Source organism: Canis lupus, chromosome 8, assembly GCF_011100685.1.
Source record: "Canis lupus familiaris isolate Mischka breed German Shepherd chromosome 8, alternate assembly UU_Cfam_GSD_1.0, whole genome shotgun sequence".
NCBI lineage: Eukaryota > Metazoa > Chordata > Mammalia > Carnivora > Canidae > Canis > Canis lupus.
In genome coordinates, this window is record NC_049229.1 from 27,696,466 (window position 1) to 27,721,186 (window position 24,721).

The 24,721-nt window shown below is 38.7% G+C and overlaps 2 long non-coding RNA genes across 2 annotated transcripts in view; one reads left to right on the top strand and one right to left on the bottom strand.

Moving 5' to 3' along the window:
- The first annotated feature begins 32 nt into the window (after nt 1–32).
- On the top strand, nt 33–18,186 carry LOC119872859. Its single transcript, XR_005363248.1, has 3 exons — nt 33–994; nt 7,070–7,142; nt 18,126–18,186. It is a non-coding gene; the product is annotated as an uncharacterized LOC119872859 (long non-coding RNA).
- LOC111097033 overlaps nt 17,893–24,721 on the bottom strand; it is an 82,600-nt gene continuing 75,771 nt past the window's right edge. The window contains exons 2-3 of the long non-coding RNA XR_005363250.1: nt 23,003–23,113; nt 17,893–18,509 (exon numbers count right to left, since the gene is read on the bottom strand). This is a non-coding gene — a long non-coding RNA (uncharacterized LOC111097033). The remainder of the gene's footprint in view (nt 18,510–23,002; nt 23,114–24,721) is intronic.

A 24,721-nucleotide genomic window follows, 5' to 3' on the forward strand; every position in this document is an offset into this window, starting at 1 on the left:
CTGCCCCGTAAGCCGCGGCCCATTGGCTGGCGGCGAGAGGGCGAGGCTCTGATTGGCCGCGCGCCCCGTCCCTCTCCTCTCTTCCGCAGGCCACGGGGGCTTTGGTAGCCGACGCTAAGGAGGAGCGTCTCCGCTCCCGGCTGCAGGATCTCGGGAGGGGGCGGCGTGCGGAGGCGAGGGACCGGGAAGGAGGAATTAGGCGGGATGACTCATCCCTCGCCCCGCTTCCTTCCGACCTCCGGCGCCGTCTCCCAAGAGCAGGGGGCGTGAGAAAGCCCTCCCCGCAGCGAGCAGGCCCACGGAGGGGGCCGGGGCTGCTCGCCAACCGTCTGCGTTTGGCTTCCAGCCCTGGTCCCCGCGCCGACCTGTACCGCGGGCGAGGGCCGCGCGCCCGCCAGACCCCTCCTTCCCTTCCGCTGCCCGCAGCCTGCCTGGGCCCGAGCCTCCCCCGGGCCCGGGGTTTTGTACCGCCCGGCCCCGGCGCTCCCCATCCCGGGAGCCTGCAGCCCCGGGCGGAAAAGCCCCCAGGAAGGGCCTCTTTGCTCCTTTCACCCTCACTGCCTGAGGTCTAAGAGGGGAATTAAGAATACCGATTTCTTAGTGTTGCCATGAGATTGCAGCTAGGTGACCGATGTAAATAAAGGCTCAGTATGGTAGCTAAAAAAAAAATCTCTAACTCTTCATTTCCCGCTTAAAAATCAGGCTCGGCCCAGAGGCTTCTCCGGGCGTGGTGTGAACCTAACGGTGTGAACGTGCCTGTCTCCCCTCTTCACCCTCCCTGCCTCCCAAAGCGGTGCTGTCACGGGGCTCTCGCACCTGGCCGAGCTTTCGCAAGGTTTGAGGCAGGTCAGGCAGGGTTGCCTATTGCTCAGCGCCTACAGTTCAGTAACTAGCTGCAGACGAATCACTGTGTCACTGCGGAGTCTCAGTGTTTGAATCCAAACAGCATTATACAGTGTCACGTGGCCTGAGCATTTATCACAGCTTCAGAATGGTGGGTTCTTTCTGTTTCCTCCTTTGAAGTGCACGGGGGTCCTCGTGGAGGGGTGCAAGTAGGGGGATGGGGGCTAGATCTAGGGGTAGTCCTCATATATTAAGCACCCTTCTCCCTATCCCCAAATATTGATGGAGATATCTGGTCCTGCCTCTCGCCCACAGAACTGTTCATTTGATGATGGAGGAGGAAGAGGAACTCCCCTCGCCCCTCCAAAAAAAAAAAAAAAAAAAAAAAGAAAAAGAAAAAGAAAAATCTTTGAGTCAAGTGACAGTGACATTCTGAGATAGCAGCCTATTTGAAAGAGTACGTGGCTGCCTTTTGCTGAGTGATTCATAAATAAATGGTAAAAACTCTTTTAAAGTCTAAGAAATCTTATATTTTTCACCTTCCAAAAAAGAGGTAACGAGTATATGCAACAACATTTACAATTTAAAAGCACTTTACTGCCCAGTTAAAAATGGCCCATAATCCTGCCCTTGGAGAAATAGTCCAATAAAACTAGATTATCTTTCCAAAACCTTCTTCAGTTGCAATGAAAACAGCACTTGATTTTTGTTTGGGGAAGGGGGGGGCGAGTTATTTAAGGTTATGCTAATCACAAATACTATATAATTTATTTTTAATTTGGTTTTTAACTGAGTTAAAAAGGCATATGTACTCTGTTTACAACCATACAATTTCTTCATGTGGGCTTGGAACATTATCTGTGTCTGCAGAATGTATCTATGAGTCCCAAGAGAATTTGCTCATACCAAAAAGTTAATTATTAAGAAATTGTTAGAAAGGGGTGTCGTACCACCCATAATTTACAATCCTTTCCAGGATTTTTTTTTTACACATTTGGCTGAAAGTCCCAGTAGCCTTGGACCAGGGCTATGGACGTTTCAAGGTGAGTAGCAGATACTCTTTTTTACGAATTTGAACTTTGCTTATCATAGTATACCATCTGCTATAGATTAAATGTGTCTCCCAAAAATTCATAGCTTGAAATACTAACCCCCAGGGTGCTGATAATAGGAGGCAGGGTCTTGGGGAGATGATTGGTCCAATGAAGGCAGAGCCTTCATGAATGAGGTTAGTGTACTTATAAAAGTGGCCCAAGAAAGCTCCTTGCCCCCTTCCACCCTGTGAGGTTACCATGAGAAGACCACCATCTATGACAGAGCAGACTCTCACCACATGGCAAATCTGTGGGAACCTTGATCTTATAACTCCCAGCCTCTAGAATGTGAGAAATAAATTTCTATTGTTTATAAGCTACCCAGTCCGTGGTATTTTGTTTTAGCAGCCCAAACAGACAGACACCATCTGAGAGATCTGCTAATTAGCAGAAAATGCATCCTAAGTTAAAAATAAAATAATTTTAGGGAATGTTTGCAGTGTAATACACCATTGGTTTCACAGAGACTTAATATAATACAGATTTATAATATAATCAATACATGAAGAATTGACCTATTATGAAATATATTGAGATAATTTAATTGTTAGATCTATTTGGCTAGGAATTAGCTAAATCAATCTCAGGAGAGCTCTTACAATGACTGTCATTTGTTAAGTGTTCATTCTGTTTCAGGCAGTGGGTTTATTTATTTACATGGATTACTTTGTTCAATCCCTGTGATAACAAAAGGAGGTGGGCACAATTATCCTCACTTTAAAGATGAGTAATCTGAGGATAAACAAAGTACTCAAGGTCAGATATTGGTGAGGCTGGGATTTGAATCCAGGCACATATAATTTTGCTTCTTTGTTCATTCATTCATTCATTCATTCATCAAATGCTAAGTTCTCTCTCTGTCAAGCCTCTGTGTGTAGGAAATACTCAAAATGATCTTTGTTAACTTCTTTGTTATTCTGTTTACCTTCCCTGAGAGTTTATTATTTTTCTTGAATTCATTTCTCTAAAAATTTTTGGCTAAACTTTTGAAGATTTCCCCTCATGTTGCACTATGTGGCCAAAATGTACTATAAAGTCCTCCAATGAGTTGTGTTTAAAGGGACATAAAAATCTGAATGTAATTGATGATATTATAGAAATACCATAGAGAAAATCTTTCCTTTTCCAGATGGTGATCAGCCCATGCCCTGTAGCATGAGGATTGATAGCCCTATAATTCCATCATTCCTGGGGTGACTGCAGATGTTCTCATTTGTGTAAAGCATCTTATTATCCTCTGAAATTTACTCAACTATACACCTAAATGATGGTTTTTTAAAAAAGATTTTATTTATTCAATTGAGAGAGAGCACAAGTGAGGGTAGGGATAGAGGAAAGAGGGAGAAGCAGACTCCCTGCTGAGCAGGGAGCCCCCACAGGCTGGATCTTAGGACCCATACTTTTCTTTTTCACACAATAGTAAATAAATATGTGCATTATGAGACCTGAGACAGGAAATATAACTATTGATATAATGGAAAGCAAAATAAAACTCACAATGAACAAACACTGGGAAAATATTATGTGAAATGCTATGACAACAAAATTTAAAGCCTAAAGGAAATGAATACGTTTTCAGCCAAAAATATATTAACTTAATAGATACTTCAAATCTAGCATCAACGTAGCATTAGCTTTCTTTACTGGTATCCGATGACTAGGTATTCTCAGAATTGGATACCTTTAATATTTTTATGGAAATTGAACTTTTGGCTCTTTGGCAATATGTCAAGATGGATTTTTTTTCCTCATACAGAGCACTGAATAGTCAAGGATATTAAATCAAACTCTTAAATTAATGCATTCCATGTAAGTTATATGGTCTTAATTTTGTACTTGTAAATAGCACTAGATTGGTTCTTTACCTATAATAAATACTCCAAGAAGTAAGATAGCAGAGGGGTTTAAAAAAAACATTTTTAAACGATCAGTTAATTTACTGTGTAAAATTGCTGTAAAGGATAATGTATACAGATTTTTTGTTCAAGTATTCTATTGTAGACTTGTTAAGACTTATGTTTTTTATAACATAAAAACATTTTATGTCACTTTTGTATTAAGTGACATTGCAAAAATAAAAAGAGCCTTCAAAAAAGATGTTCAAATTCAAAGTAGAAGGCTTGAGTAGACCAACTTCCAGAACAGAGATTTGGAAGGTAATTTCAGATTAATCATTAAAAAGGATAGGATGGTTGCATGGGTGAGTTCTAGTTAACTTTTAAAAAACAAGTAATTTTAATGTTAATGAAGTAATCTAAATTAAAGAAAAATATAGAATGTTCCCCAGTTCTGCTTTATAAAGCCATAATAACTTTAATAATACCTTTTAAGAATAGGCTCCATGCCCAGCATGAAGCCCAAAGTGGGACCTGAACTCACAACTCTAAGATTAAGACTTGAGGGATTCCTGGGTGGCGCAGCGGTTTAGCGCCTGCCTTTGGCCCAGGGCGCGATCCTGGAGACCTGGGATTGAATCCCACGTCGGGCTCCTGGTGCATGGAGCCTGCTTCTCCCTCTGCCTATGTCTCTGCCTCTCTCTCTCCCTCTCTGTGTGACTATCAAAAAAAAAAAAAAAAAAAAAAAAAGACTTGAGCTGAGATCAAGAGTTGGAGGCTTAGGGTAGGGCAGCCCAGATGGCTCAGCGGTTTAGCGCCACCTTCAGCCTGATCCTGGAGCCCTGGTTCAAGTACCACGTCAGGCTCCCTGCATGGAGCCTGCTTCTCCTTCTGCCTGTGTCTTTGCCTCTCTCTCTCTCTCTCTCTCTCTCTCTGTGTCTCTCATGAATAAATAAATAAAATCTTAAAAAAAAAAAGAGTTGGAGTCTTAACAGACTGAGCTGCCCAGGTCCCCTAATAAAATTTGGTAATATAGTTAACAGGAAATCCAATAAATAAAAAAACTATAGGCTCAAATCACTTAAGTAATAGATGCAAAAGTCCTAAATAGAATATTAGCAAACAGATTTCAGTGTTGTATCAAAAGATTAATAAACTATGGCCAAGTAGAGATTTTTTCAGGAATCCAAAGTCAGTGACACTATCAACACTATTTACCACAGGAAAAACCAAAAGGGCACAATTTCCTCTGGACCGTATGGGAATAATCTTCCTTCTATAAATACTAAAAAACAAAAGGGTAAAATTTCCTCTTTAGACTACATATGGGAATAATCTTTCTTCTATAAATACTAAAAACCAGGTTCAACTATAGGAAACAACTATTGTCAGACACTGGATAATAGGCAGTGTAGCACTGTCATTCCTGAGAGAAGGTGAAGAGGGGAGTCCTACTTCAGCCAGGCTTTCTACCAGATGCTAATTTCTAGAGTACAACACAGGGAAGAGAAATCCAAGCAAAACTCACCGATCTCTCTGAGTTGAGGAGACAGACTGGATTTGGGGAACATCAAGGAAGCTAGAATTTGCAGAGGAAGAGTGAAATAGTCACAGAGTTTCAGCATAGGGATTTGCTTGGATCTCTGACTGAATACAATGTGGGCGTGTATAGGGTGACCTCTACCATAGGTTGGGCAATAACAACTTCTGAGGCAAGAGTGATTATTGGAATTATAATACAAACAATTTTCAGAGCACACACAGGACTAGGAACCATTCATATTTCTATCAGCCAGAATGAAGAGAACTCATTGGATATACAAAAATCAATTATATTTATAAATACTAGCAGTGCACGATTAGCAATTTTGATATTAAAAACTGTACCATTTACAGCATCATCAAAAACCATGAAATTGAATTAACAAAATATGTGCAAGATCTATACATTGACAAGTACAAAACATCCCAGAGATAAATTGAAGGCAACTTTAACAAATGATGAGATATGCCATGTTTATAGATTGGTAGACTCAATATCATATAAAACAGCAATTTCCCACAAATTGATCTATAGATTCAATTAAAAATTTCAGAATATATTTTTTGGGGAAGGGTAGAAATTGACAAGCTGATTTTAAAATCTACTTGAAGATGCAAAGGGGCTAGGATAGCCAAATATATTTTGAGCAATATCCTACTTGAAAGATTTATACTGTTTTAAGACTTATTATAGACTGCAGTAATTGGGGCACCTGAGTGGCTCAGTGGATTGAGCATTTGCTTTTGGCTCAGGTGGTGATCCCAGGGTCCTGGGATTGAGTCCCACATCGGGCTCCCCGTGGGGAGCCTGCTTCTCCCTCTGCCTATATCTCTGCCTATAGCTCTATTCAAGCTTTTTGTATTAGGAAGAAGAGAAAGTGTCAGGCAGTTGGAGTCTGTGTCTCTCATGAATAAATAAATAATATTTTTTTAAAAACCTGCAATTACACAGTAATCAACATGGCTTAAGAACAGACATAAATCAAAGAAACAAAGAATCTAGAAGTACCTATGGCTAATTAATTGTAGGTAAAACGTCTATATAAGCTATATGGAAACATGTATTAAAGTCAAAGTAACTACTTAACTGTTGCTTTCATCTGCCCTGCTGCTGTGACGTATAAGTTAGAAACTTCTGTTTAGCCTTGCATGTATGCTTGTTAATCATCGAAGGATTTTTGCTTACAGCTATGGTTTATAAAAACTGCTTTTTACCCCAAACCTATCTCCCTAAGGAGATAAGTAAGTATGTACAAAAGTAACAACACTATGTTTAAGATTTATAGTAAGGACATGGCCAGACTCCTGTATGCAAAGATCAACTGACCAACAACCAGTGAACCAAGGACCATGACTTTCCTTGGACCCTTGTAGGCACCTGAATGCCTGTAGACGTCAGTTACTTTGGACTCCAACTGCCTGACACTTTCTCTTCTTCCTAATACAAAAAGCTTGAATTCCATACTGAGTTAAGGTGGTACTTTAGAACAATAGTCTGCAATCTCCTTGGTTTGCCAGATTTCCAAATAAAGTTGCTTTTCCTACCCCCCAACATCTTGCCTCTTGACTTACTGGCCTGTCCTGCAGTGAATGAAATAAGCTTGGACTCAGTTACAAGATGTTCATATTGTCCCCCAAGTAGGAAAAAAAAAGCCTTTCATTGATAGGGCAATGTTGAATAAATTGTATTGCATCCATACTGTGGAATATGAAGACATTAAAAAAGAATTGAACTGGTTATAATTTGATTTACAGGGATTTCCATCAAGTATTGCTGCTTCAGAAAAGGGAGATACACAGGAGTGTACGCAAGATGATTTTGATTTTGGTAGGTTGAAAATGACCCCTACTCAAAATACCTATGTAAATATGTTTGCATGATTATATAAACACATAGAAACTTATTCAAGTATGTAGACCAATTGTAAACCCTAGTTACCTAGGGAGGTCAGAGAATGGTTTGTAGGTGGGGATGTAGGGAGAGTATGGAAGTCATTAAAAATGTACCAACACGGGCAGCCCCGGTGGCTCAGTGTTTAGCGCCACCTTCAGCACAGGGCCTGATCCTGGAGACCCAGGATCAAGTCCCATGTCGGGCTCCCACGTTGGGCTCCCACGTCAGGCTCCCTGAATGGAGCCTGCTTCTCCCTCTGCCTGCATCTCTGCCTCTCTCTCTCTGTGTGTGTGTGTCTCTCATAAATAAATAAATAAAATCTTAAATAAAAATGTACGAACTCTACTTCCCCAGCACACAGGGTGTCCCACTTATGTAAACAAAGTTTATGAACATCTTATGTATTTTATACACACACATGTACATTTTTTTATACATGTACATTTTTTAAAGAAAAATTACCTAGATGTACAGATACATAGATGTCTATGGTTATCCCAATATCCTGTCAAATGAAAAAGAACAATTTGTAGGCCAAAGTGCACATTATGATTCCCTTTTGTTAAAAACCAACCAATCAACCCACACACCACTAGGTATAAATATATTCACTTGTGTATGTATGAACAAGGAGAAAGGGTCAGAGTACCATATCATCAGCCCTGCTTCTGACTTGGGGCTGGGAAAGAAGTGAAGAGAGAAATGATTGGCTTAGACTTTATAGACTTATGTACTTTTATAGCAAGCACATGTTACATATCTGTTACAATTTGAAAACCATCTAATAAATAATTTTTACAAGAATTCGGAGCTAATTTCTGAAGGAGTGTGAGCACTTCTCCTGGGATTCCCTTTCTCTTATCTAATCTTCATTGCCACATATAAGAATTTGGAATGCACATCTTACGTTCCTGATCTTGTATTTTGGAATTCTACTTTCCATATGCTGTTATGTTGTTAACCCTGACTTTATACCACTTACTCTGTCTCTATTAGAAACCACACCTACTTTCTCCTTAAACCTTCCAACATGGTTCCAATGCCTTTGTTTTTTATAATGTTATCTAGAGCTGTATTCCTGGTGAGTTTCCCTACCTCCTGTAAGATTTCAAATATTTTTTCCTTGCCTTTAAGAAGAAAAATAAAGCTGCTGGAAGAATCTTTTTTCTTTAGGTGTTCAGTGAGCAGTGCCCTACACTCGAGAAGATGTTTAAGTCTCAGAGACAGAGGTCATTCATACCACAATTTTTTTAAAAGAAGAAATTTTATTTAAAAGTTTTTTTATTAGTTTCAGAGGTAGAATTTATGTATATAAATATATATATTCATATATTCGGTTGCATATAACACCCAGTGCTCATTACATCAAGTGTCCTCCTTTTCTAAAAAATATTTTATTTACTTATTCATGAGAGACAGAGAGAGAGAGAGGCAGAGACACAGGCAGTGGGAGAAGCAGGCTCCATGCAGGGAGCCTGACTTGGGACTCGATCCCGAGTCTCCAGGATCAGGCCCTGGGCCGAAAGCGGCGCTAAACCGCTGAGCCCCCCGAGCTGCCATCAAGTGCCCTCCTGGATGCCCATAACCCAATTATCTCTTCCCCCTACCCATCTCCCCTGCAGCAAGCCTCTTTGTTTCAGAGTTCACCATGCCATAGTTTGCCTCCCTCTCAATTTTCATCTTATTTTATTTTTCCTTCCCTTCCCCTATGTTCATTTGTTTTGTTTCTTAAATTCCACATATAAGTGAAGTCATATGGTATTTGTCTTTCTCTGACTTATTTCACTTAGCATACACTCTCTAGTTCTATTTAGTTCTATCTATGTCATTAGAAATGGCAAGATTTCATTCTTTTTCATTCATGTCTGAGTAGTAGTCCATAATAGATATATATATACATCTTCTTTATCCATTTATTGTCGATGGACATCTGGGCTCTTTCCTTAGTTTCGCTATTGTGGACATTGTTGCTAGAAGCATTGGTGTGCATGTGCCCCTTTAAATCACTATGTTTGTATCTTCTGTATAAATACCTAGTAGTGCAATTGCTGCATGATTTGGTATCTCTATTTTTAACTTTTTGAGGAACCTCCATATTGTTTTCCAGAGTGGCTACACCAGTTTGCATTCCCACCATAATTTCTTTTAATTAAGTTGTTCCTACTTTTGGTCATGCTAGAAAACACTAGGTATAGGAATTCTCTTCATGATTTTGAAATTTGAAAATGGAAAGACTGAGTACATTAGTTGTGTGTGGGGGGAGGGTGGCTAAGCATAAAGGGCAAGAAGTGTATGAGAGGCCAAATTAGCCAGTATGGTTATATAGAAGCTAAAGTTTTGAGGAACATGTCTGGTGTGGCAGACATTACCAGTGCCTAGGCATATGTAGGTATCTCATCCTTCCTGGGCATGTAAGAGACTATGTATCCCAACCCTTTGTTGTTAGGAAGACTTTGTGACAAGTTCTAGCCAAAGGAACCTGTACAGAAGTGATGTGTATTACTTCCAGATGAAGTCAGTGAAAAGCTCCCATGCAATGTTATGGGAAATGTGTTGAGATTTTGCCGAACCATAATATCAAAGCTGCTCAGATTACTGAATCACCACATGGGAAAAACTATCCCATAGTTTTTCTGGGAATAGCTATCAGAATTGTTGTTTCACTGCCTGGAGAAAACTGGGATTTTGTCACATTAAGCCAGAGATGTGAGAGTGCTGTGTTATTGTAACATAGCATAGCCTAAACTGACTAATATAGTATAATAAAGTGAGTGGAAGACACAGGCAGAAACCAGTCATGAGTATGGTCTTGGAAAGAGACAAAGCAGCTACATTGCTTATTTCATTACATTTCCCATTAGGCCTGGCATTACTTCGAGTTTTTTATTACTTTGTATACTCACAAACCTATTAGTATCTTTATGATATATTTAACTTTTTTTGATTAGCTGAAGGGTGCCTTTTTTCCCTGGCATTCAAAAGACCAAAATTAAATTATTCAGTTAGTCATATTTTAATTACTCACATATTCAGATCTTCATTGTGGCAGATGTTGTTGGTGCTCTTAGCATGTACCTCTTTGTGCTGAAGGCTGCTTTGTGTAACAATCTGTAAGTTTTTGAAGGCTTTTTCTAGCTGAGGGAGCATGTTCAGGGCAAACCAGAAGAAATGCTAGAGTCAATGCCCCCGGAAGCCGCCCCAACAAATGATGCTGTTTAGGTAAAGGTTTCAGTGTTTAAATACCTAGCTCCCTACTATCTCTTGGCTGGGATAATTTTGAGGTATGTTCCACATTGTCTCCCAGAGTCCTCGGGTGGATTAGCCCAACATGGCTTGATAACTTCTTGTCTTTCACTACTCACTTCTTTAATAGTGTTCCTTGGGATCATCCCCCAAATAAGATACTTACACTTAAATTCATGTCTCTGAGTATGTTTCACAGAGAAATCCAAACCAAGATAACCATTTTGTATGTATAACTAGGCCATGAAGGGAAGCTTCATCTCATGAAATTGTCATTTATTCCTCCATTTTAGTGATGCTCTGTCCATTCTGCCATTTATACCACCTAATTTCAGTTCCAGAATTTTCACTTGGTTCTTTTTAGTTTCTCTTTTTTATATACTAATTTTGTTCATACAGCATTTGTTTTTTGGTTTCATTTAGTTATCTGTGTCCCAAGCACACTGAACTTCTTTAAGACACTTATTTTGGCAGTGCTTTGATGGCTTAGTTGGTTAAGTACACAACTCTTGTTCTCAGCTCAGGTTTTGATCTCAGGGTCATGAATTCAAGTCCCACATTAGCCTCTACTCTGGGCATGGAGCTTACTTTAAAAAAAAAGCACCTATTTCGAATTCTTTGTCAAGTAATTCACAGATCTGTTTCTTTTGGTCAATTTCTGGAGCTTTCTGTTTTGTTTTTCCTCTGATTGGGCCACGTTTCCCTGAAAACAGTTACCTCTTCAAGTCTTTATGGGAAGTTCTATACAGAGGGAGACCTTCCCCAGTGAGACTGGCCAGTGATTCTGGTGACCTCTGAAACTTTTTCTGGGGTTGTGTCTTTTTCTGTTGTGCTGTTAATTTCCCAGTTAAAAAGGTTTGCTGTTTTATTTTTTAGGAGCATATAATCTCTTGCTCCTTCTGGTGTCTGCTTATGGTACTGCAGGTTCTCTGGTGCTGCAACAAGCCCCAGAGCTCTCTTTTGTTCTCTGGCCCCCCTGCATCAAAAGTTTGCTGGTTCCATCATCACTCCAAATCAGGGAAGACAGAAACCAGTCTCTTGGACAGCTAGAATGTTACACACACATTCCACCCTTCTATTTTAAAGGAGAAGCTGTGAGTTGGGCTTTTTCTCCCTTAGGCTTTGCCAGCTGAGGGCAGGAGCAACTGGAGATAGAATGCTGAAGGGGCGGGAATGGGGGATGGGGTAACTAAGTGATGGACATTAAGGAGAGCACGTGATGTAATGGGCCCTGGGTATTATATAAGACTAATGAATCACTGAACTCTATCTCTGAAACTAATAATACACTATATGTTAATTAATTGAACTTAAATTTAAAAAAAGAATCCGATGGCTTTCCTAAACTCTTAAATATAGAGAACAAACTGATGGTTACTGCAGGGGAGGTCAGCCCTGTGATGGGTTAAACAGGTGATGGGTATTAAGGAGGGCACTTGCTGTGATGAGCACTGAGTGTTGTTGTAAGTGATGAATCACTATATTCTACACTTGAAACTAATATTGCCCTGTATGTTAACTAGCTGGAATTTAAATAAAAACTTAGAAAAAAGCCTTATATCTACTGAAAAAACATGTTGCTTGGAAGAAAGTTTAGACACAGTGTAGTTTCAATGAATGAAGCAAACAGCCACTCCCATATGATTCTACACATATGTTTACTAAGACTGGTATCTTATTGAAAAAAGAACTTAGCTTAAGGACACATTACATGCAGTGTAGTTGCAATGAGTTCAGCACATATTCTCATATCCTTCTACACTTATATTTAGAAACACTTCTATCTTAATGAGAGAAGATAATCGAAAGATGCATTGTACACAATGTAGTTTCAGTGAATTAAACATACAGCTATTCCCACTGATTCTACACATATATTACAAATACATATATGTTTTTAGATTTTATTATTTTGAGAGAGTGTGCATGCACACACTCACACGCACAAGTGGGGGAAGGGGCAACCTGACTGCTGAGCAGGGAGTCCGGTTCCATCCCAGGAGCCTGAAATCATGACCTGAGCTGAAGACAGCTGCTTAACCAACTGAGCCACCCAGGCGCCCACAAATACATGTACTTAATGAAATAAGATGTTAGTTGAAGGACGCATTACATACAGTGCAGTGTCAATGGGTTAACCATATGACCATTCCAATATGCATCTACACTTCTGTTTAGAGACACATCTTAATGAGAGAAGATGTTAGTTGAGGGCTGCATGATACACAGTGTATTTTCTGTGAGCTAAGCCCACGGCTATTCCTTTATGCTTCTACACACAATTCTACAAACACTGGCATCATCATAAAAGAAGAGGGTAATCCAGGGTGTTGTTTCAGTGAATTAAGCATACGGTTATTCTCCCCCTCCCCCCTCCAACGATGCAATGGCTTTTCTTAACCATTTTAACGCAGCTGTTATTGGCTTTGCATTCTCCTGGGGTATTGTGACTTAACTAGCTTTTGGAGTTCTCATAAAGGCATTTTGGTCCATACTGTTGTTTAGTAAGTGTCTCTGTGTGGGAATGAGGGCCAGAGCTTCCAATTCTGTTATCTTTCTGACATTATTCTTATCTTCTAAATAGAATTTAGATTATTTGTGTTTCCAACCCATATAATGTAATTTTCTTTTAATCTTTCAGGAGACCACACAATATATAACAAAAGGGCCTGTGTTCATTCAGAACTGTATAGCTTATAGAAGATATTCACATTTGCTATCTTCTTTGTTAAAACTGCAAAATAATCAAGGCAGGCATCTTAGTTTTTACAGGTCAGAAACTGGGACTTATAGAAATCTAGTGACTTTTCCAAGTCACCAAGTAATGATCAGAGTCAGGCTTTTAAGGCAGGACTTCTGATGTCTAGTCTAATTCTCTTTTCCCTACATTAAACTAGCAGAAAAGCAAGAATAAGGTTATTATTTATATGTTTTCTTAATATTGGCAAGGTAAGAGAATTTGTAAAGATCATGGACTTGAATATGAAGACTTGAATGGACTGATTCTTTCAATCTGATTGCTCCTTGAAGATGGAAAGAAGAGATTCCAGTTCTAGAAGTTAGATTTCTAGGGACTGTGTGAGCTATATGATCTTGAGCAGGCTATTCAGGTTCCATACCTTGTAGGTCCTAAATTTCCAAGTCTTAAGAATGCCTAGATGGTTCCTTGGGCCTTTTGAAGCTCTAAAAAAATCTGGCTTTACTAGCCACACTATACTTCTGGGAAAGAGGGGAAAAAAGAAAAGGGGGTGAGGAAGGAATTAGAGAAGGATGAAGAAGAAAATCTGCTCTGTACTCTCCCAGGAAAAAAGTTACAGATCATTTTTCCCCAGGCTGATGAGAATGAGGATAGTACTTAAAGCATCCTGTACAAGTTCTTGTAATTGAAATGTCAGAACTACTTGCTTGCTACATGATGATATCTAAGTAGGATAAATTAGAGTTCAAACTCATTTGGGAGAGGAAAACTACTCCAAGATTGCTGTAGTTCTAGTCATTTTATTACTAATTCCTGTTCTTTGATATGAATTTTTACTTAATTTCCCAAGCAGAAAATATCTATGCCTGTAAGTAAAAGTTTATTTTTTAAAATTTTTTTCAAAGATTTTATTAATTTATTCATAAGAGACACAGAGAGAGAGGCAGAGACATAGGTAGAGGGAGAAGCAGGCTTTCTGAGGGGATCCCAATGCGGAACTCGATCCCCAGACCCTGGAATCACCCCCTTAGCCAAAGGCAGATGTTCAACCACTGAGCCACCCAGGCATCCCTGTTAAGAGTTTAATGTAACAAACATATTAGTTAATATTTAAGCAGATAAGAAACATAATAATATCTTTGATATGGTACCTAATTTTCACTTTCATGTATTTGATGTTATGTGCTCATAACCCTTATGACTTTATCTTTAAAAAAGCAGAGGCTCTGAAAAAAAAAAAGTAGAGGCTCTGAAAGGTTAAATAGGGTCCCCTTGTTATGCAGATATCATTGGAATTGAACTCAGGTCATACCTATGGTAGCCAAACCAACTCAGAGAGCATTTTTGTCATAATTTTTAGAAGTAGCATTCTACTATGCAATGTTTTCTCAGCTTCAATGATATTTATAGGTTGATTACAATGAAAAATGAAATGCCAGTTTTTATTAAATAGCTAATACTTATTGCTCCATATTTCTCTTCCTTGATGCTGCTAATGGATACTATATTAGAATGTCTTTATGCAGATTTTGGAATAATTTCTTTTATTTCCGGTTTTTGAACACTAGCTTTTTCAATTTTACTGAGCTACTTCTGATAAGAGCCCAAATGAACAAAATTATCTTTCTTGTCCCAAATTCATGTCCCAAACTTCAAATCTTTTTGAATTGCTTATAATCACCTCTTAATTGATAAGCTAGTAAATTATTTTATAACACTTCACAAATTTGGGTATATATTTGGTTCTTCAGTGCCACCTCCAATTCTCTTGGAATAATTCCTTATGCAGTGTAAATGACAAATAATTATTTATGGATTGAATGAAAAATCCTCTTTTATGTTCTTACAGATTCAGATTAACTGTAACATGGGCTTTTATTTGAGTGGCATATTTCTTTGTGTTTTGAAAATAGCTGGTTCTCTAAAATGGCAGTTAAAATTCTGAGTAGAGATAATTATGGGCTTAATTATAAAGAATAACACAATCAATTAAAAGTATTTATTGCTCATTTGCTGATTATGAGAGACTTGAGAAAGGCATCCCTGCCCTCTCAGAGTTAATGTTTTGTTAGAGAAAAAAAAAAGTCATTCATGATTACAGTATAAGGCCATAAATGCCAGAAAAAGGTTCCAGAGAGTCACGGGGGTCAGAGGAGGGAAGCATGTGGGTGAGGTTATGAAGCCTCCATGGGTAGGATTTCAAAAGAAAGAGCTAGAATAGGGAAGAACATTTAGTAGAGTACAAAGTAAGCAGAGAAGTTGGAGCATGGGATCTTTGAAGATGTAATCTGTAATAAAGGGGAATCAGTCCAGAGTTATTTTACTGTATAAGACATGAGAACATATGGATGGAAGAAGCAGCTAGACTTTTCCCAAAAGGGCAGACACAGATCTATGAGACTTAGCATCCTCTGAAAAACTTAAAATTTTTTATTCCTTCTAAAGAAAATCTGATATTCTCCAGAGTCTAGACAGGTAAAGGGAATTCAGCAATATCTATTTTTAGTGAAAAAAAAATCATTGTTTTAAAAAGTAAATAATTTAGAACCAAGAATTGAAATTTACTTTTTGGGTAATCTCTCTCTTCTATTGTAGAACAAATGCAGCACCATATAACATTTATTCTGATTACTCAAATACTGCAGTCTTTTTTCTTTGAGTTCTTCCATTCCAGTTGCCATGTGCAGTGAAAAAAGCATGAATATTGGGATATGACAGATCTGGATGTAAATCTACTTACTAACCACAAGGATATGGGCATAAATTCCATTAGGATCTTGTTTTGCTCCCTGCTATATATCCCCAGCATCTAGAACAGTACTAGAACAGTACTTGGAATATAACGAGTACTTTATAGATATTTGTTGAGTGAATTAATGTTAAACCTCAATTTCCTCATTAATAAAGTGGAAAATGTAATACCTTACTCAAAGAGTTGTATTGAGAAATTACACAAGAAGATGCTAAGGATAAAAACCATTGAATTGTATACTTTAAATTACAAATTTTATGTGTAAGTTATATCTAAATCAAAATATGTTAAAATATTTCATAGTTTAAAATTTAAAAGTTCCTGTTATGAGAATTTATTGAAAGTAAGTGTAGAAAGAAAAGACAATTTATGAAGCTATTGCAAAAGTTCACATACATTATTAAAATCAATTAAGATACCAATGTAGTTGGAAAAAATTATATAATACCCAATTTGGTGGGGACCTCCAGTAAGAAATAAAGTTCTTATTGTTGTGAAATGTTGATGATGAAATAGTAAGTAAGAATAATTTGGGAGTATTTCACAAAAGTCTCAAAATATAAATGTTTAACTGAGAACCAATTAAATAAATTGTATACTAAAAAAATGCTAAAGAAAGTAACACAGTACCTTTCACATACCAGATTTCTAAAAACATGACATTCTTTACATTCTCAGATAAAGGTGCACCTAACTAGCTTTCATTAATTAATTCCTTTTTTACTTTTATGACTATATAAATGGTTTTTAAGAATATGTGGCTTAATTTCAGTAGGTCCAAGAACACCACAAAAAAGTGACTTTACAAAAATTGGGAAAACAAACCATTTATTGGCTTTGATGCTTTTTGCTGGCCCAGCCAAGTAACCTCACTGAAAGAAATGGAGATGATGCTCAGAATGACAGGGGGATGAATCAGTGATTCTCTCCTCTGTGCCTGTGGGTTCATCTGTTTTAAATGACAGGATCAACCAATTTAGTTTAACAAAAATGAAAGCAGGCTAGTTGAACCAGACTTTTTTTCATGGGTGCAGCTCAAGTTAGAAATAAGTCACTGAAGGGCTTACTCCTTTTATTCAATGTAGATAAAACTCTTATGCTGATAATTCCACAGAATTTTATGCAAATTCAATCCAATAAAATGTGTACCAAGAGCTATGCTAGATGCTAGGGATACAAAAGTGAGCAAAAAACTTAATTCTACTTTTAGATTCAGAATAAGATTTGCAAGTGACAAAGATGGTATAGCAAAACTTTGCCTTGTGTATGTCACTTGATTTTTGAGACTAGTTATGCCATCAAAAGTGGCAAGTCTTAGGCCCGTGGCTGGATAGGCCTTTGAGTAGTGGCGGTTGGCTCAACCTCAAAAATTAAAATCTCCAACTACCACCATCCCCTAAATGGCCAGTCCAACCTCTGGCCCAAGAGAAAGGAAAAGTTCCTTTTTCATCCTCGTTGCAAGATCCACCTGTATTCCTGTTCAAAGATGACTGGCAGGGGACTGTCCTTTTCTGTACCTAGAGTTTGACAGGGGAAACATCCATTCCCTTTAGGAGTAAATCCATATCAGTCACAGCTTCTGGTCGCAGATCTGGACAGTCCATATAGTTGATGGTACTTTTCCTAAAGTCTGGTCTATTCAGTTTTTAGAAAGTACTAGGATAAATAATACTTTCCAAAGATAGTAGTGTCTAGGGCTAAACATTAGGTAAATGTTTTCTTATACAAGGACAAAAAATAGACTCAACACATTATGAAACATTAAGCATCTCAGCTAGAAGTATGTGCATTCCAATTAATGTTGACAAGGCAGAGTTTTCTGTCAAACAACGGGTTGTGCATTTGCTTCATTTGGAGACTTTAAGGCAGACAGAAAGAAGTTCCATTGATGTTACCACTGCTAAAGACAAAAGAAGCTTTCCACTTTTTAAAAAGAAGATTTATTTATTTATTTATTTATTTATTTATTTATTTATTTATGAGAGTGAGAGAGAGAGCACAGGTGCGCAGGGGCAGGGGAGGGGCCGAGGGAGACAGAAAGAGTCTTAAGCGGACGCTGTGCTGAGCCCCATGTAGAGCTTGATCTCAAGACCCTGAGACTATGACCTGAGACGAAACTAAGAGTTGGGTGCGTAACCAACTGCACCACCCAGCAGTTGCCCCGAGAAGCTTTTCATTTTAAGTGACCGATGCCTCATTCAAGTCTCCCCATCATCTGTGGCAGGGAATGATGAAGCCTCACATCCTGAGTATCAGCAGCTTGTCAGTGACAGCAGTCTCTGAAGGTGAGCACTTGAGTCACATTTTGGTATCTTCTTTGTCTCTTAATCTGTTAATGAGTACTACGCTTATAGGGAGTGTTGCATTATATTTGCTGCTTTAATTTCATTTTTAAACTCTGCTTTTATTCCTTTAGTTACTCTTCTAGGGAATTCCGTGATTGAGCTATTCATAATTATATGCTCGAGTAGGTTGTTTTCCATGTATAATATAATAGATCTGCCTGTGAAAGCATGAGAAGATTTTACCAAGTCCTGCAAGAGACATCACAGATGTTCATGGAAGCTGTCACATCCAGCAGTATCAATCCAAATTCCTCCATGCAACACTAAAAAAGTCCAGAAGATTACAATATTATCAGCGTCTGTCTTGTCTCATCAGTATAGCCTAAAAGAATTTTAAAAATAAAACACACTGATTGGTCGATACAATTGATTGACAAATTGCAATGTGATGAAAGAAGAGACAGTCAGTAGAGTCAAGTCAGATACAAAATCGGTTTTACGGGGAATTGCTCAATCAAAGACTATGGGTGTGCACTTGCAAACCGAGTTTACCCATTAATAGCTAGGCGAGCCTATGGAGTGAGGTCACCTGAACAAGCAGAAAAGTTTCTTGGAGATCGAAGGATGCAATACAAAGGAAATGAAGTGTCCTGTCTTCCACCTCCATGATTTACCATGAGATGTGAACATAGAGAGGCTAAGCTGAATAAATCTATTGATTTAGCATTACTTAAGAAAGCAGAAAACAATTTAGTTTTCTGCTGGGTCCAGCAATTTAGTAAGAAAAAATACATATGCAATGAAGTTTCCATTATACCGTGTTTAATATCCACAAGGCAGTCTTTATTTTCTCCTCTGTTGGACAATGTGGTGTCTCTCTAACAGATGCTAAGAGAACATATCACTGTGGTAATTTCTGTGCTGATGGAGATGTTGAGAAACAGTGTTCTGCAAGTCTTGTGTACATAACCATTCACAACGGAGAATTTTACTTCAATTCAGAGGAACTTATCTTGCTCTTATTCTTCTTGAAGAGGAAATCAACTATAAAAGAGGTCTTAAAAATCATGGGGCATGTGGGTAATTCAGTCAGTTAAGTGACCAACTCTTAATTTTGGCTCAGGCCATAATTCACGGTCATGAGATGGAGCCCTGTGTTGGGCCCCACACTGAGTATAGAGTCTGCTTAAGATTCACTCTCTCCCTCTTCCTCTGCTCCTCCCCTCCATGTGCACCCACTCTCTCTAAAAAAAAATTTTTTTTAATTTGAAAAGAAGCCTAAAAATATCAAAGTTTTGTCTATTTTTCTTTTGTTAGGCGATTTTTTCCAAGCTTTTAATGTGTATTTATTTGAGTCAATTGTAGATTTGGGAAGGTTTTGATTGACAATCTAATGATACAGTCTTAACAGCTGTACTGCTGGAACTCCCAGAGGCCTGATATGAGAGTGGGACCCAGGTACTCCCTCCTCTCAGCCTCTCTGCTCAGGCTTTCTGGAGTCTGTTGCACAGAGTGATTAGCTGTATTGCATAGGGACATAGGTAAAAGAGATAATTGAGAACAGGAGGCTGTAGTGGGCTTTGGGCACCAGAGAATGGAGGAGACAGCCTTGCAAGAGGAACAAGGGGGACAGAATAGAAAATACGGCTGCAGGGCAGGTAACATTCTGGGCTGGATAAATGAATAGAGACATTTCCTGCCACAGTTGGGGTAGAGAGACAAAGAGGGGACAGCTCACCGCTGCTGGCAAGGAATGGCCCAGGATAGAGTATGCACACTGGGGGCAAAACTCAGAAGAAAGACTCCATCAGTTTTATATTTTGGTGTTCTGTACCTGGCTGTTCAATCTCAGCTTTACCTACATTAATTGATAAAAGCTTGGGGATAGCATTAAAATAGGCCATTGATGTTATTGTGCTCACTTATAAAATCCTAGAACCCAGAGGTCCAAAGAAGCTCTATTCCTGCTCCTGGTATGATGCAACGCAATGTGACACATTTGTATTGACTATGGAGAATGCCTTGTGGGTAAATAGTTTTGAGTTATCTGTTTTATAACCTTTTTGTGAAACTGTAGGGTAGGGGATACAGTATTAGTTTTAGTGATGTCTTCCTTTCTCTTATCAGAAGTTTTGATTGCTAGAGAAGCCATATAGATGAAAAATAATTTAAATGTCAAAATTCAGAATGCTTTTTGGAATTTAATGTGTTTGGGGTCACCTGGGTGGCTCAATTGGTTGAAAGTCTGACTCTTGATTTTGGCTCAGGTCATGATCTCAGAGCCCTAGGATCAAGCCCCACACTGGACTCTGCTCACTGGGGAGTCTGCTTGTCTCCCTCTACTTCTTCTGCTTCTCCTTCCCCTTACTTGTGTCCTCTCTCTCACTCTCTCAAATCAATAAAATCTTAAAAAAAAAAAAAGAAATTTAATGTGTCTGACCTGAAACAATAATAATCACATAACTTTTATAAGTCATTTATCTGAAAACCTACATTTAAGAGGCTTTCTCAGAAAATTAATTAGAAACAAGATGCTTCCTTAATTACCATTTAATAAACTATTTTTCTAAACATAATCACTGATAATTCTCTAAGTTTAAAATTTATTTCATTTGGGGTGCCTAGGTGGCTCAGTTGGTTAAGCGTCTGCCTTTGGCTCAGGTCATGATCCCAGGGTCTTGGGATCAAGCCCCACATCCCTCCTTGTCTCCCTCTCCCTCTGCCTCCTGCTCTCTCTGTTTATATTCTGTCAAATAGATAAATAAAATCTTTAAAAAAATTTCATTTGTTAGTGCAGATTCTTCTCATCTCCTTTATTGCAGGATGGACTTTGCTTATATTTTTCTACAATTCTTATCTACATTTTGAAGATCAAGGCCACCTGTAGCTTGCAATGCCATCTGTATGGGAATTAAGGGCCCCTTAGGAGTGAGAAGCCACCAGCGTGGTGTGATCCAGGAATAAATATTTTGTGAGTATTTGCATTAGTGTAAAAACAAGTGATGGTATAAAAATACTGATCTCATTCATCTGTATCCAGTTAAAATTCCAGTATAAAAGTAGTAATTAGTGGTAACAATAATACTTGATGAAATGCTAGTAAGTTCCAGGTATCATGAAAGTACTATGCTTACCAGTAATGGATATTGTCTCATTTAATCATTACAAGCACCCCATAAGTCAGGCATTGTCATCTCCATTAACAGTTGAGAAAAGTGAAGCTCAGAGAGTGATCCATGTGAGATTTCACAATTACTAAACGGAAGAGTTGAGATTCTAACATAAGTTTGTCTTCCAAATCTACTTGTGTTAGTCTGCTGGGGCCGCCATAACAAAGTACCACAGACTGAGTGGTTTAAACAACAAGAATCTATTTCCTCACAGTTCTGGAGGCTACAAGTTCAAAATCAAAGTGTCAGTTAGGGTTGGCTCTCTCCTTGGCTGGTAGATGGTTATTTTCTCCCTCTATCTTCAAGTGGTCTTCCCTTTGTGGCTGTGTCCTAATCTCCTGTTCTTATAAGGACATGGAGTCATACTGGTGAAGGCCCACTCCAATGACTTCATTTAAGTTTAATTATTTCTTCTATCTCCCAAAACAGTCACATTCTGATTTGCTGGAGGTTAGGACTCCAACACGTGAATTTGGCAGGGACACAATTCAGCCCATAAGTCCTAAAGTCATAAAGTCTGTATATAGTCTGTAAGAGGAAATATTAGGTCACTAGACATTTCCACTCTGGTATTAACTAGCTTTTCCCCCAACTAATCTCCTGGGGGAAGATTTGATGATGAAACTGAGGGAGAAAGTTGGGGCACTGCGTCCTTCAGGAAATGAAGAAAACCCACTAAAAGTGGGAATATGAAAGAGAATCTGAGGATGTGGGAAAGTTGGCATCTCCTAATTTGCTTTTAGAGGGAGGGCCAAACATAACAGAAGCAAATTAAACACAGGCCTCACTTTCTATTTTTACTTCTATAGTTCATCTTTCTAGCCTCTTCACATTTTTATTCTGAAAGCATTATGACTATCCATCCAAGCCAGCAGGCTCCTCAGTTGTTGGAAAAGCTCCTTAATAATCTCATTGTCACTTCTAAAATGGTAGCAAAAAAGTATTATTCTGCTGGACTCTATCATTTAAAAATAAGTTGTTAAAAATTATAGTTCTCTATTGATACTGATTGGAATCCAGAAGTTATCAGGAGGTATTTGGAATATTTAATGAGAATTCAAAGGGAGCCAATCATGAGTGATGATTTTTTCCAATTTCCATCAGAGCTATTACATCTAAAGGAATCTACCAGAGAGTAAATCAGAGCACTGCTCACAACTTGCCTCCTGATACTCCTGATTTTATAACATCTTGGGAGCCAGACCTAATGGGAAGAGGCAGAGCCCTCCTCTCCACTGTCATCTATCAAGAGCAGGTTCTCCCATTACTATTCTTTCTCCCACGTTAGTGAGTTTGTTCATGGATGTATATTGCTGAATATACCACTTCTCCAGAAGCAAAATTAACTACCAATCTCCTTTTGGACATCAAGCTCAATGTTAATAATACTGTCGACAGGCTGTTAAAGGCTTCCTGAATCAGGAAGAGCTAATAGGCATCAGTCTGCACACCAACACTGAATGATTGATTGGTAGTGGCCCTCTAGAAAAGAGTGGTGTCACATGAAGGTTGTGAAGCTTTTTTTTTTTGAGAAAGAATGATATAATCAATTAGTGGAGTCCACCGTGGGGGAGGGACTAGAGGCACAAGTATAAATGATCTTCCATTGTTAATAAATTCACAGCTATAATTTATTGAGAGCTTACCTTGTGGCAGGCCCTGGGCACAGCCCAGGACATTCATTATCTCAATGAATCTTCACAACTCTGCAGGATAGGTGCTTTATATCCTCTTCGTGAGGATAAAGAAATTCAGGCCTAGGAGGATTAAATAATTAGCCCCATGTCACCCAGCTGCTAAAAGCAGGCACAGGAATTTGTGCCCTGGCAGTCATTACACAGTTCTTGAAACAGTACTCCAAGTGTGTGGATCAGGATTTGAGCTGAGGCTGTGCCACAGACAGAACTACAGTGCTGCAATGGCCATGAAACTACAGGGCACTGCCAAGGGCCAGGGAGTGCCACTATCTTGGATGTACCTTCAGTACTGCTTCTCTGGCATGGAGATGGGGGATGGGTGTGGGAGTGAGGTTTGCGAGGAGGAGGACCAGTCTCCCCATAGAAAAGTCCACACATGTTTATTAAGCACCTGTACTATGCCAAGCATCTGGGAATGCAACAGAGTTGCTTGCCCTACGGGAGCTTATGCCCAAATTGAGGGAGACAGATAATAAGCACAGAAGCAAAGAAGATGTTTTCAGGCCCAGGTAAGTGTTGTGGAGATGCTTTAACAGGCTTACTGGGTGGGACTGAGCAGGGGACTACTTTAACCAGGGATAAAGGCCTTTTGAGAAAGAATCTGAAAGATGGAAAAGAGGGACCCAAGGGGGGATATGGGGACACGCCCCACAGACTGAAGGACAACAAAATGCAAAGACCCTGACATATAAAGAACTTGTCATCTTTGAAGGGAAAAGGCTTAGTTATTTGCCATTACCCTGTTCAGGACTTAAGACATAGACATGATACAGCACTGTCTGGGGTTTCCCTGCACAAAACCACTTGGTGGGGGGATGGAAGCAAATGATTTGTCCTCTTTTCTTTCTTCCCTCCTCTACCCTCTGAATTATGTCTCAGTTCATATAAAGGTAACACATGCCAAAGCCTTCAGCTTTGAGGATTGAATTAATTTGCTTGGAGAAGAATGTGAATTACAGCACGTGTTATAGAAAGTGTGATTGCTAATATATTGGCCATGCACTGATCAAAATGATAGCAGAGAGAATACTTTCACACAATTTAGAGAGTTTATCTTTGTAAAGTAAAGAATAGGTTAGAAAATTCTAGGAAAGGGAGGTCATTTTCACTAGTCCTGCTACATTAATTACATGTTTCCCAAAAAATAGACTCTCTTTCTTCTAACTACATGAGCCTTTGGAATAGCTGTGGAGGAACAGATGCCTCAAATTAAGGGATTTACGGAATGATGGGGCTTTGTGTGTATTTTCCCACATTGATTTGATTTACATTAGTTCATGTATTGTTTTAAAGTAAAAGAACATATATGTATTTCATAATTATTATAATTAGGACAACTATTGGCTAAAAACCTGAAATAGCTTTTCCAAAATGAGTTAACCAAGCTTCCTCTGACAAAACCTCTAGCATTGCTGTCCCACATGCTTTTACTTATTTAAGAAAAATTTATCAGGCTCTAACTATGTACCTAACCATATATCCAAATTCTATGCCAAATTCTATGGGAGATAAAATTGCAAGCAGAGAAATCTTTGTTTCCACCCTTGAGAAACTTGCATTTAATTGGTGGAATGGTTAGAGAAGTCTTTGAAAGAGCTAAGGGTCAAATCTAGAGCAGTTCAGAAAAAATGATAGTATCTAGAATTAATCTAGTACATTATAGATTGT